This window comes from Bradysia coprophila, chromosome IV, assembly GCF_014529535.1.
Source record: "Bradysia coprophila strain Holo2 chromosome IV, BU_Bcop_v1, whole genome shotgun sequence".
NCBI lineage: Eukaryota > Metazoa > Arthropoda > Insecta > Diptera > Sciaridae > Bradysia > Bradysia coprophila.
This window is the reverse complement of record NC_050738.1, coordinates 12,445,774-12,459,924: the sequence shown is the minus strand read 5'-3', so window position 1 is coordinate 12,459,924 and position 14,151 is coordinate 12,445,774.

The window sequence follows — 14,151 nt, the reverse complement described above, 5'->3', positions numbered from 1 at the left end:
TGTCTACTTTACGGACAATAGTATACGTAAACGTAGAGTTTTCTTGTTCGACGAGGACATATTATATTATTGTCGAAAGTTACTTTTATCAACGTCCATTAAAGAATTTCCTGTTTGAGTGTATGTTGCACAGAGTTCGTTATGGTTTTCATCGAATAATGGCTATGATTGTTTTCAATTTGATTATACGAAGTGAGTGGATGTATAATGAAAAAACTTTTCTCCGTTATTAAACGGCAAGAAAAGAAGTGAAATTAATCTCGATAATTTCAAAGATCACGAAGTTGATATGATACGCGTGTGCACTGAATGAATAAACTAGGAAAGTCAATTCGATGCTGTCAACGAACATAATTGATTTGTTACCTTTCCTGATAACTGAAATGTTGTTATAGGGAAAACGATGAAAAGTTTTTCAACATTTTAGCCGGGAATATCTAGATGTCTGGTGCGGGTTCAAACGGTAAAATAAAAATATTTTGTCGCAGACGGATTTTTTTTAAATTATTTATTTTTAATGCAGACGGTCCTCGTCTCTGGGTAAATAATTAAAATTGTAAAATTAATTTGGTACCGATGTCTACCATCTGATACCAATAAAGACTCAGAAATAAACGACCAAAAATTTCACTAATGCGAATAGGATGTTAGGAATGAAGTAAAAGATTGCAAATCCATCTCTTGAAAATATTTAGATCAAATGAAGTAGTAGATCCGGTAGGAAAGCTGCTGATATAATTCCCTTCTATGAATAATTATTATTGCCTGTCAGAACATAATAGTAGACGCTTGGTTTCCATCAACCGCTAGACATGGACCAGAAATCTTGCAAGTGTTTTCCGAACAATTTTAGTGTTCTCCCTTAATTTAGTGCCGAAACACAGAAAGTGTTCTCCCAAAATTGCAAAATCCAAAATGTTCTCTGAGAAGTTCTAGGTTGCTACACAAGATTACTAACCTGTGCTCCTACAAGAACCTACAAGAAAACTGCAAAATTTTTGTTTCTCAGAATACTCTTAAAATTATAAAACTAATGAATGACATTTTACGTGTCGATTTGCTACAGAATCTGACGTATTTACTAGTATATTACTTCCGAGGTTGCAAGTTGTGTATTTGATAAGTGGGGTGTTACAGCCCTACCCGAAGGGTCAAATCACGTAAAGATTAGGCAATGTAAATGAAAATGAAACATGCCGTAACACGTACGTCTAGATTTTTGTTGTTTCAAGATAGGAAGTTTGTTTCACTAAAGTCTTCAGTGTTAAGTTCGTAAGAAAAAATAGTTTTTGAATGATGCCATCTCTTCCATATGCAATTGTGATAGATTGGTGATGGTGATATTGTGGCGACCAAAAACCGCATCTCACTTGGACTTGTACGGAATGTTTTCGTGCGAAATCATTTTGAAAGTGGATGAGGAAAGAGAAACAAGAACAAAATTTTTGAATAAACTCTACTAAATATTTTGTTAGACATGTACTAGTACTGTGCAGTAAATAAATCTCTATACGAACGCCACTTTTATTATGAGCAAATGTAAATAGCCTCAAAATTCTTTAAGAACTGTATTTCGTACTACGAAATTCGTAGTAAAAGTTGTAACAAGGTAGGCAACGTGATGATGATAAAGTTTATTTAAAAACTTTCATATCAACTTAACAAAAGTGTTAAAGTTCAGTTTTGTCCATGTTCTTTGTTTGACTTTTCAAAAAGCTTTCAGTGCTGTTATATTTCCCGAGTACACTCTCACCAAAAACTTCGCATACTACCATTACTGGATGTGTCTTACGTTTATACAATTTTGTATTAAGAAACAACGGACTTGAACTGAATTAAATTCTCAATTCAAATCTTGATATTATCGGATGCAAGATAGAAATAGGGGAAAAAACTTTTAAAGTTTCCGTGCTGTTTATAATGTAAATTAATTTGTTATTTGAACCAAGAATCGTAGAGTGAATGCATGCCGTGTTGGAGTGAGAAGGAGAGATAGAGAAAGCTTTAAAGTGTATTGTTAGATGGATAAACAATTTTCGAAACACTTTAAAATGTTTTGCCGCGTTTATATTTTCTTCATTTAATGACTTGACAGTTTTGTTTTCTTTGGCATGTGTAATCAAAATGATTTATTGTTCTGCTTGAGTTTTATGTCTAAAGTGATATTAATTGTTTGGTGGTAAAGTGTTAGAACGATTCACAATTCATGGAATGCAAAATTAATTTATCTCTTTCGTCAACAATTTAACCAACTTTGATTATTTTTGTCAGCGTGCAGACTGGTAACAATTACTTTTGTTATTGGCCAGGTATACTTTAAATTCTTACACCTGATTTTGTTTAATTGAAGCATAACTTCGAATTACGAAACAACTTTTGATGCGAACAACAACAATAACAACAATCCTTGGAAGTTCCGGACAAAAGCTGATTTGAAACCAATTTCCAAGTTTCGAAGAGATTATTCACGTTTTGCCAGTTTATTGAAATGCATGTTTAAACTACTGAAATAAAAGATTTCTAATAGAAGAAAGTAGAAGACTCGTTAAATGTACTGGGTAAGACATCTTTCGAAGGGTGGATATTTATACATTTCGTTGATAGAGGATTTGCTGAGGATTCTCTAAGAATTTTAATTGATTTTCTGAGGATAAAAGCTTTGAGAATTTCCAAGGATTTTCTTGAGTTTTCTGAGGATCAAAGAATTTTCTAGTTTTCAAAAATTTTCTCAGGATTTTATTTTGACAACGGATGTCTATGAATATCTGCCCCTCAATGGTTAAGTGGGTCGGATGCTAGACGCACCAAAGGTTGCCTTTTCTCTCTTCTCAAATAATTTTACTTTACTTTAAGCAAAAGTTTAGTAGAATTAATTCTGCAATAAAATCACAAAAAATCGTTCTCTTTCGAGTAGCACAATTAAAGTCCGATAAATAATGATTTTGTACGTTGCTGATGGTGTCTCAACAGCTTCAACTGTCTTCGTTATATTATTTTTGGCATCATCACATTTTCGATTTTCGTCGACGACAACAACATTTTGCCAAGTGGTAAACAGATTGTTGTTCACATTTATTATGCCCACTCCAGCATTAGATTTAATCTAATTAAGTCAGGGTATGAATAACACAGAAACGAACAAAACTTCGATTTCCAGAATATCGAAAATAAAATCGACTATGGAATTTGTTTAATTGGAGTAGAACAATCATCCACTCTTCCATGGTGCTTCAAAAAGTTTTCAATCATAAATACGCTGTTAATTTACACTCGCGCAAGCATAAGAGCTAAATCCATAAATAATTGCTTTATTTCGATATAGCAAGAATGAAAGTTAATGCCAACTCTTCAACAGCCAGATAACAACAACTTAATTGTTAATTCCTGTTCGACAATATTCTATTAATTATACAATCTACAAAACTGTACGATTTTGTTGTTTCAAAAGAATTTCATAATTATTGTATGATGATGATGATGGCATGTCTAATTAGCGTTTTCGTTTGCCAGATACATTATGTTTATACGGTTTATACATTTAGGCGCATATTTTTGATATGATTTATTATACGTATCTCGAACTGACATAGTCATTTATTTGTAATTAAATATCTGTTTTGCCTGTAAAGCAAAATGTATTATTTTCGTCAAATTGATAGCATCGCTGCTGATACGTTTGTAGACTGGTGAACAATATAACAATCGGTATGGAGAGTCATATTATCACAATTTCAGGGCTTATTTTGGAGAATTTTAATTCTGAAAGTTCCGAATATTCTAAAAAAAATCCGGAAAATTATTTCAAAAATTTTCGGAATTTTCACAATTAAAATTCTCTAAAATAAGCACTGCACAATTTATGTAGAATTACCCATGGAACGATGTTCAAAGTGTCGTCTTATAGACATAACCTTTTTATAAACGTTATTCTACGATTTAAAAAAAAAAACTCAGCATTGTAGATGTGACAGGAGTGTGTATTGTGTAATCAATGGCCTTCAACAAAATAGAGCTTGAATTGGGTAACGTTAGAGAGATCAGTGAAATCTTCTGAATCAGTTCGAAATGAAGCCTGTTGAAGGAAAACGTTTAGTACATAGCACAATCTCATATTGTTTGTGGATAAAAACTGTGGACCTAAATTTTTTCCGTTTGAGAAAGGCGTTTAAGTGAAAAGATTAAAGGTTTCGAAAGAATCAGTCGGTTTCTGTAAAAAAAATTCCTGGAAAGGTTAATCCTCTACCAACGTTTCGTGGAACAACATTTTCTCTTCTGTAAAATGAAGTGGCGTCAGTAATGGAGTTTCCTTAAAAAGTGAGTAGGAAAATTTCTTGGGTTAATAACCTGGCCAATTCTTAATAAATATTGATGAGTGGATATATTATGGAAAGCTTTAGGTCCAATCTATGATTTCTGTCCGAAGCACACACGGATAAGTAGTTCCCAAGATATAACCAGGATTCCCACAAACCTACAGATTTGATTCCTTACCTGTTATAGAACCTAGAGATTTGACGAATCTTTGCCAGATATTTTCAGTAAATGCCGATATCGGGATATTTCTTCTCTGTTCCAGAATCTAAATTTTGTCACTTTTTTCTTAAATAAATGTAATTATTGAGATGGTTGGGGTCGATTCATATGAGTTGATTACTCTCCATCCCGATATCTAATAGAAATTTCTTCCTTGTTAGAGAACCTAGAGACTTTACGCGTCTTTACCAGATTTTTTTCTATTTGAAATAAATGTCATTATTGAGATAGTTGGTGGTCAGTTCACATGAGTTGATCACTCTCCTGATGTCTAATAGATATTTCTTTCCTGTTCCAGAACCTAAGGATTTAACGATTTTTTTTATCTTTTAACCTGTTACAGACGACACGCATATGACCAGTATTATTATCGGGTCTATTACTTCCATCGATCAAAGTATTTTTAATCGATTGATTTCAAATCTTGTACTTCAATTTTTTTAACATGCATTTTACAATATAAGGGACCGTGTTACCCAGATCTTGTCATTATTTTTGTCGTCGTTATCGATAACCGATGAATAGCCGTATGTCAGTTGCGATGAGTCGATCACTCTGCATCCCGATATCTAATAGATATTTACTCCCTGTTAAAAAAAACTCGTACGATCAACAAGTAGATTTTCAGATCCTTATTTCTCATAATGGCTTTTAGGATTCGATTTTAATCTGGACAAACAACCAATAAATTTGTACGAATTTTCTCATAGCAAAATTCTACATTTCAATGGAATGTATCTATTCACTGCGTGTTATCATATATGTACCAAATAACACGCCGATTGAAGCATGGGTGACAAATTTATTTAAACATCTACAACTTCCTACTATTATAATATTTGTGTGAAAAAAAAAAATCGACAAATAAAACCAAGAAAATAGAAAAATTTATATTTTAAGGCGAAAAACATCAGTTTTGATATGGGTATAGGCAAGACTACATCAAAAATCCGTATAATCGAATAAAATGATTTGTATTGGGCTTAATATGAATGGTGTATATGGCAGTCAAGTTTCATACGAATATAATATAGAAAACATCGCTTGTTTAAGGGTTGTAAAAGAAAAGTGTCAATATTATTGACAAGACAAATAAACACAAGCCATATATAACAAAAAGTTGAAATATTTGTCTGGCTATATGGGTTCATGTTAACAAGAAAAAAAGCGAAACGAAAATTTTATTTGGCAATGAAACAATGAACTCTTTTGCAAACAATATTTTTCATCTCTGGATGTTCTATTGAAATATGCGAGACTGTTTTTAGAGTTAATATGACAGTTTTGGTTCGTTCGGAGTTTGTTTCATCGGTGAAATGGTAATAGATCAAATCAGTCAAACGGAAGTGGTTTATTATTGTTTACGATTCTTAGACTGGTAGATTTTCGGTTGTCTTAGCATGTAGGTTTCCTTTTATGTTGCGGAAAAATTTTCCGGGAAAAAATTCAGAATTTAATTGAAGTCAGCCAACAATGGGAAGATGATTTCTTTGTGTCTCGCTTATTGCTTAAGGCAAAAATTTCGGGGGGAAAAAGTATGAATAAACCAAGAGAGAGCATTACAGCTTCCGAATTAGTCCGAAAAAAAATAATCGTAAAATAAAAAAGAAATTCGTTTAATCGAACGTTAAAAAACAGCATAATGTTATTCATCGTTTGTTATTCGGTTCGCTGCATATTTTGATTTAAAATAAAAAGAAAATATGTAAATTCAGTTATTGCAATACACCACCAACAAAATGCAGGAAACTCTCTCCGAACTGATTTACATACTCCATCAAAAACCAAACATTTTTATAACACAGTCATTTTCAGATTTGCTTAATCATACACACACAAAAAAGCGCCGTAAAAATATACAAACACAGCCCAAATGCCATGACATAAATGCAAATCAATCCACCTAATTTCCTTTTTAGCTTCAATTCAAAATTTATTTAAAAATATTATATTGACAAAACAAAATATTTTTATATTTCCTATCCACTTCGATAGACGTACACAATGATCGACTATATCTACGAATAGTATAGTTGTATCTACACTAAAATGTATACCGCTAGTCACTACTCCGTATGGTTACTATAACAAACTTGAAAGCATACATTTATTTTAGAGTCGAGTACATGAATTTATATTTCAAAATACCGAGTAAAAAAGCTACACATCCAATTTTCCCTTAACCAACTCCAAAAATGAATTTCAATTTTATGCATAACTGTTGGGCCGGATGGAAGTGAAAAAAAAAGAAGAACAAATATGAAAAAATGCTGCTACTTTCGTGTGAAATGTTACACACTCCTCAGACTAAAATATTCTTCTCGCTTATGTGGACAATATCAAAAGTTTATTTAAAGTTTAAACGAATCCATCTGTGCTCAGATCTACGAAAAAAGAGTTTGTCAGAGTGTGTGTGTCCCATTAAATTAATGACGACATGTTCGTTCAAATAACTTTACAGCAAAAGTTTTGCAGAACATAACGTCTTCCAGGTGGCGATGCATCGCGATGGTCTTGCACCTTTTTATTACTACGTAGGTCAGAACATAACTGAAAATAGTAGTTTACATGCTACATGCGTCAACAATTGTACTTTTCTCAACCCAGTGACGAAAAGTTCAACTTTCGTTGTGAAAATGTTGTATTCAAATCGATGATAAATGCTTTTTTGACACACGACCTGGCCTAAAAAGCATTAATTATAACCATTATTTATGCAGTTCGTAGGTATTGCACTAGTCTAGACGTCGATTATCAACTCGAGGTGTAAACAAGTTTTTGCGCACTCTGTTATCCGTGTAATAATCTTCCTTATTACGATCTCGGTGCGCCTTACCCATGTTTAAATGGACGTGCATTAATTACACTGATTTTACAAACAGCATTGTTCAGAAAAACGGCTAATTTTTATTTAACATTATTGCTAGCAGCTAGCTCCCTAAACTGCAAAACAACACCAAAATCATTTAAAATAAAAAGAGAAACTTTCAACTTGTAGTATTCTATGCTGAAGTCACACTACTCGAACGTTGAGCGATGTCGAGTTATTTGGGGTCTTATAAATACAAATAAGAAATAATATTAAAAACGATAATATTTGTGTGACTGGGTCTGCAGGCACAAAATAGAGAGTATTGGTAGGCATCGTTCTACACAATTCTATAGTCAGTCGTGTGGATTCGGGTATACAACTCAAATTTATAAAAATAATTTTCTTTTCAATTCTATTTTACCCAATTTTTTTACCAATATTTATTCCAGAACTTAAATGCGTTCTTCAATCGACTCTTTGACATAATTTGCAGTTTAGTTTCAAAAATACGGCATACAGACATGTGTTTGCATATTTCTATTTATGTAAGAACAACATGACGCAATATTACGGTATCATGTTCAGAAAATGTTCATAAAAGTCCGATCCTATGGGAAATCTACGTTATATACGTATACAACTCTCGCTTCGAAATATAGTTGAACGGTATAACTTTTGTACCAAGTATTTTCATTTGTAAACATTGTTTGAACGGTCACGTGGTTTGGAATGAGTCTTATATTTCTATACACGATTTTAACTTTAACCGCTGCTGGTTTCGAATGTTCTTCACAAAAATATTTTAAGAAGTCGATTTTGGGTTGAAAAAGGATAAATATTTCGGACAAGAAGGCTACGTGAACTTATTGTAAATTTTTTTTTTACTCTCTCTACCCGAACAGTATTCTTCTTTGTTATTCAAATGAACTGTATGAAATGTGTTTGGAGTACATAACATAAGTGGAAAGAAACATTGACATGTAGACGGGTTTTTGATTGATTATACGAGGGATGCGAACAAATTCTCGAAGCTTCTAATATTATAAAAGTTGCAAAAGTTTTCTTTGAGAGTTAAATATTCAAACGAAAACTTTGATATAAAATAAATACGTGTGGGATATCGTTTAAACCATATAAATTCCAGCATAGAAATTGGCCGTTTCAAATACCAATTTGATATGGATGACTTCAACGAGAAAAGCTTTAATCGAATTTCAACTTTAATGAAATGATCATCTTCAATGCGACCATATGGTTCAGAAGATTTTTGGTTTCGTTAAGAACAAATCAAATTTGATTGTGTAAATGAGAAATGGTTTTCATTTTAAACGTCCTCCAGGTAAAATTAACAAATGGTTGTAATTTTTGTGTGTTTTTTTTTGTTAGAGACAAGGCACGGTCTGATAATCTTGAACTCCATTGACGGAAGATTTCAGAAAGTCTGTTGACTATTTCCTGAGGATTTTTCAGGATTTTCCGACGTTATGTCAAGGATTTCCGAATCATTGTGGAAGGATTTTTTGACATTTTTAAAAGATTTTCTTATTTTTCAAGTATTTTTGTACTCTTTTAACCCTAATCAGACGTCAAGCATATTGAAAGTTTTCCTACAGAATCTATTACTTCATTTGATCTAAGTATTTTTAATAGAGTGATTTCCAATCTTTTACTTCGTTTTTTCTAGCGCGCTTTTTGCTGTAGAAGCCCGCATTGCAGCTTGTCGTTTATTCCTGAAGTCGTATAGATAATACCAATTTCTATTAATTTTTGTACGCTTCTCAGTTAGAGAAAATATAGACTTTAAGATATAAACTCTGATATGAAAAACGTCAAGATCACCCTTACAAGAGAAGTGAAAGTCTGATTTGAGTATGGCATTTATCTAAAATTTATTGAGGAATATTATTTTAGGCGAAGCACGGTTCTATACTATGGTAAAATTATGAGAATTTATATTTTTAATTGATTTTGTAATTGATTTAAAAATTCTGTCAATCACGAAACTCTGCTCTCTTTTCTTTCTCTTGTAACTTAAATAAATGTTTTCAATTACAAATTTAAAACTCTTCCTACCATAGCCAGCTATTTCTTGTTAACAGTAACATTCTTTTCTCACATAATAGCCATGGTTCATTGTATTTAACAGAAATCGATTTGCAGCTGAACCGTGGTAATGAAATTTTTCTTAGACTCATCTATTCATCGGAATTGTTTCAAGTAAATCTATTGCGAAACTTTTGCTCAACAACGCATACCCATATGTACTAGAGATGAACGGGCTGCCCGATTTCTCGGACCCGCAACCCGACCAAACGATTGAGTTTTGATCGGATGGTCAATTTCACTGGTTAACGTTGGCCTGAAGTTTTTTGGGGTTTAAAGATTCTGGCTGGGGTGGTCGATCAGTCTTTAAAAGCAAAATCTGAAGCCTCCCAACACATTTGAGACAAACACTCTAGTTAGAAATAACTCATATTGATTTCGATTCAAAGGGTTCATATTTGTGGATTCCGCATTTCGTTTGATAAAAAGTAAACGGTCGAGAAGGAAAGTAACGGTTGGGAAGGAATGCACCAACACACTCTCACTATTACAGAAAAATAACTTTCAAAATACCCCAATACACACTCGATGTGTGTTTTCGCTTGGGCTTCGCTCGCGCGTGGACACACATCTTATGTGTATTGGGGTATGTTGAAATATACTATTTTTGTGATCTGATTTTGTTATGAAGAGAGAACGAAACCGGTTCGCCGGATCTAAGATTTTGTTGAAACACCAACTATAAATTGGATCAGAGGGTTAAACTCTTACTGATCGGGTCCATGCGGGTTTTAAAAGAGTTTTTCAATTATACCTGAGTCAGACGTGTTACGATTTTGTTCGGTTTTAGATTTATCAGGGTGACACGATCAGTTAACCGATCTTAGTTAGGTTTATTCAGTAAAATTCGTGGTCGGGTCAGGGTTGATATTTCTTAAAAAAGACCGTCAATCCACTCATCTCTACCCTGCACACAACAATGTGTCCGAATGTATATCCATAAAATATTTCAATATTTTCAATAATTTTTTCCCTTAGAATTATATCAATTTGAGACATTTTATTGAAAAACTTTTTTTTTTCGCCATGGCAATAACGAAAATCCTGTCCCAAAACATGATGTAACTTTACGGCTCTTCTTCGGATTGGAAAAAGGCAAAAAAGGACGATAATAAAAATTGTGATTTTACTGTCAATAAAGTATATAAGTGGTGGTACAAATATGGGATACATTTATAAGCCAGAAATGTATAAATTGTATTCATACAAAATATGAAGGGAAAAGTGTATTGAAAAAATTGTATGCAAAAATAAATTGAGTCATACGTTGCTATAAAGTGAGGCATCCACCTCACTTGACATATATAACGATATATACATACAGCGTTATTGGCATGCGTAGCGTATGAAAGAATGAACCTATATATTCACTAAAGTATACCTAGTCCGAAAAGGTACTTGAAAAAAAAAATTCACGGCAGATGAATCAGGATTTGTTGCTGTTGAAGTGATATACTTTAATACCTCACTTTTTTCGTATTGAAATGCATTTTAATAGTCTGCAAAGAGGATTAGGTTGTTGGTAATAAACTAGTTGTTTGGAGATGAATATGAGTGGATAATATAAAAGAAAAAAAAAATATTAATTAAATTAATTATAATTAATTAAAATTTGGTTGGCAAAATCGGCTTATATTCTTGAAAATATAATGAGCAAATGTTATTTATGTTGTATGCTGTGCAGTCTTTAGGCGACATATACCTAAGTGTGTTAGTTAAATTAGCTATTGAAAACGACTGCCGATACAGGATGTTATTTTAACTCAGATGAAAATAGTATGTAGAATATGTATCTGCTTAGAATGGCTTAGAAGGGTCATTGCAGACTTACAATTTTACGGACGGTTATTATACCATCTGTTATCGGTAACACCGGCAAAACAATCACTGTACTCAAGATAAGACTGTCTGAAAAATGTATGTTACACTTGTTACACAGGCTGTAACCTACATCCAATGAAGTAATTTTGTTCGTTTGTTCGTTAGTCAAAAGAAGTAGTAGATGCAGTAATCACGACAGAGTAAAGTTAACCATGCAGTAGCGCTGATTTGACTAGGGACCTGAATAATCTAGTAGTGTATTAGGTCCCTTATTTGACGTTTCTAAAATGAACCGCTCCTGCCTGGTTTATTTTACTCTGCCGTGCAGTAATAATATTGACATGGTTAAACATACCATGATCGGTTTTAAGTAGTTGATAAAGTGTTCTTGGTTTTTAGGCCGAAATAATATCAAACAATTCTAGCCACGATAGCACGATAGAACACAAATAAATTTTTAAACTAGCAGTTTATTAGCATTCCTACCAATTACGACGACAAAATAATTCACTTGATTACTTTGTTTAACAAAACGAGAACGGATGCACTTTGATTTTTCATTTTTAACGGAAATTAAACTTCTATAAATTTTATTTCAAAATTGAAACAAAGGATGTAGAGCGATACACGAATTGAATATGTTGTTGTGTGAACAAGTGTAGGTAGACAGATTAATACATCTTTATTTGAAGTTATTGAAGCAAAACGTAGATGCACAATTAGGTGTTTTTCACATATTTTCTACGGAAAAATGAGATGAGACATAGCTCTGCTCCTAGCATGAACATAATAAATGTTCGGAGGCTTATGCAGTCAAATTCAATGAATACTAGATACTGGTGCGTCTGCAGTGCCGGACTGGCTCAAAAAAGCCCTTCGGGCGTTGTATGGAGAAATTTTTCAAAAAGCCCTTCGTCGTCATTTATACATACAAAAATCAAAAGACCCTTCGGGAATCGCCCGAATGTCCATAGGGCCAGTCCGGCACTGTGCGTCTGCTAAGGCTGGGAAATATACTATGTGCAAATTGAAGTAAAACTCATTTTATGATTTTATTATGATCTGTATGAAATGCTGGTTCATCGGGGGAAACGCCGACAGCTCACTTGTTCCACCGGGTGCGGCCGGTATGTCACTTTGGCATCACTGAATTTTCATGTCAGTTCCCTAACAGATTAGGAATAAGCTGTAAAATATTCTTAAATGTTCAAAGTTTTTTTTTAAAGAATTTTTTGTTGACAAAAAATTTCAAAATGGCGAAAAGAAATGGCGGAAGTTGAAGGTTCATTTTTTTTTTCTACTTAAAACCTTCAAATCCGATCGAAATACTAAAAAATCACGAACAATTTCTTCGGGAAGTTTGTAGCCAATTCAAAATCATATACTTTACGTTGAAAAAATTTAAATCTCCCAAAAACTTCAAGAGATATCCCGCCTAGCACTTTTCCGCTTTTTTATAGAATATTTCAAAAGTGTCAAAAACAATTGTCATTTCTTTTGGTTATTTCGTTTTTAAATGGCGTGTACTGGTAAAATAAGTAAATCCTGATCCGTAATGTTTACCTATTTTTACCTATTTTGAAGAATCGGCCATACGAAAGTGTGGACGTAAGCTCGAAGACGGGCAAAAAGAGTATCATTAGTACATAGTGTCTGTGTTTAGAACGAAAATGAAGGATTTTGAATCGAATTGTGAAAGTCGTCATATTATTAGAGTTCTTGAAGTAGTAACCAATTTTAACCAACTCCAATAATTTTTTCTTCTTTCAATTACCTTTCAGAATAGCAATCAAAATTTGAAACGATCTGCCCAAATTAGAGAATTCTATGGAATTTATGAGAATTTAAGAATTCTGTTGGAGTCACAACATTTATTTTTGTACGAAGAATAAGATTGAATTAGAAACAGGTGCACGTTGAATTAGGCTGCAGAGAGCTGGCATGGCATAATAAAGTTTTTTTTTTAAATCTTAAAACAACTTGCATTTCAAAAATATTGATGGGATGTCAATATAACTTTTGTTTCAACAAAGTTTTATTGGCATATTTTGTCAGCGCTGCCTGCCTTTTTTTCTTTTTACCTGTTCCCCTTACTTCCATTATCCGTTTATGTACTAAACATTATAACAAAAACTTATTATTTATATCGAGAATAAATTCCAACTTAAATCTATTATCCAATTCAACCTTCGTATTTACGTACATACGCAACTCATAAAATATCAAAATTGGTTTGTTGTTATATTTTCGTGTATTTATTTTGCCATTTTCAATAACTTCCTTCACCGAAATTCTACCCAGGTATTAACTTATATAAATACCAAGCAAATATTTTCCCATGTCCCGTGTACGTTCCATGTCCTTCGTTCACATTTCTGCTGGCACAAATCGCACAACCAACATCTAACTGCCCATTTTTATTAGTATTTTTCTCTATGCTTCTTGTGTGCACATATGGTTGTGAATCCGTACAAAACTATGCTAGAGGAATATCTATATATCAGTGCATGCATTGCGAATCGGAGAGGAACCCAATTCCGTATTTTTTTTCTCCTCTACATATATTTTGAAATGAAGAAAATAACAGCATTCGCTTCGGAGGTGAAACGGTTGAACACGTAGCATTTATTGTGGCTAACTAAACCTTATGTGGAAGCACGTGTTCAATTAATTGAAAACAACGATTATCGAAATTGGCACATGATGCTATTAAATAGATTCATGTTAAACGTTTTGACCAGAATTTGTACCGAATTTTTTTGCACTTTGAGGTATATCCGAAAATGGAGTTCAGTAAAAACCAATAGATGGAATAGGTGCATCAGTAGATAAGATTGTGTGGAATGATAAGTATATCTCAAATCGTATATATCATTCATCTT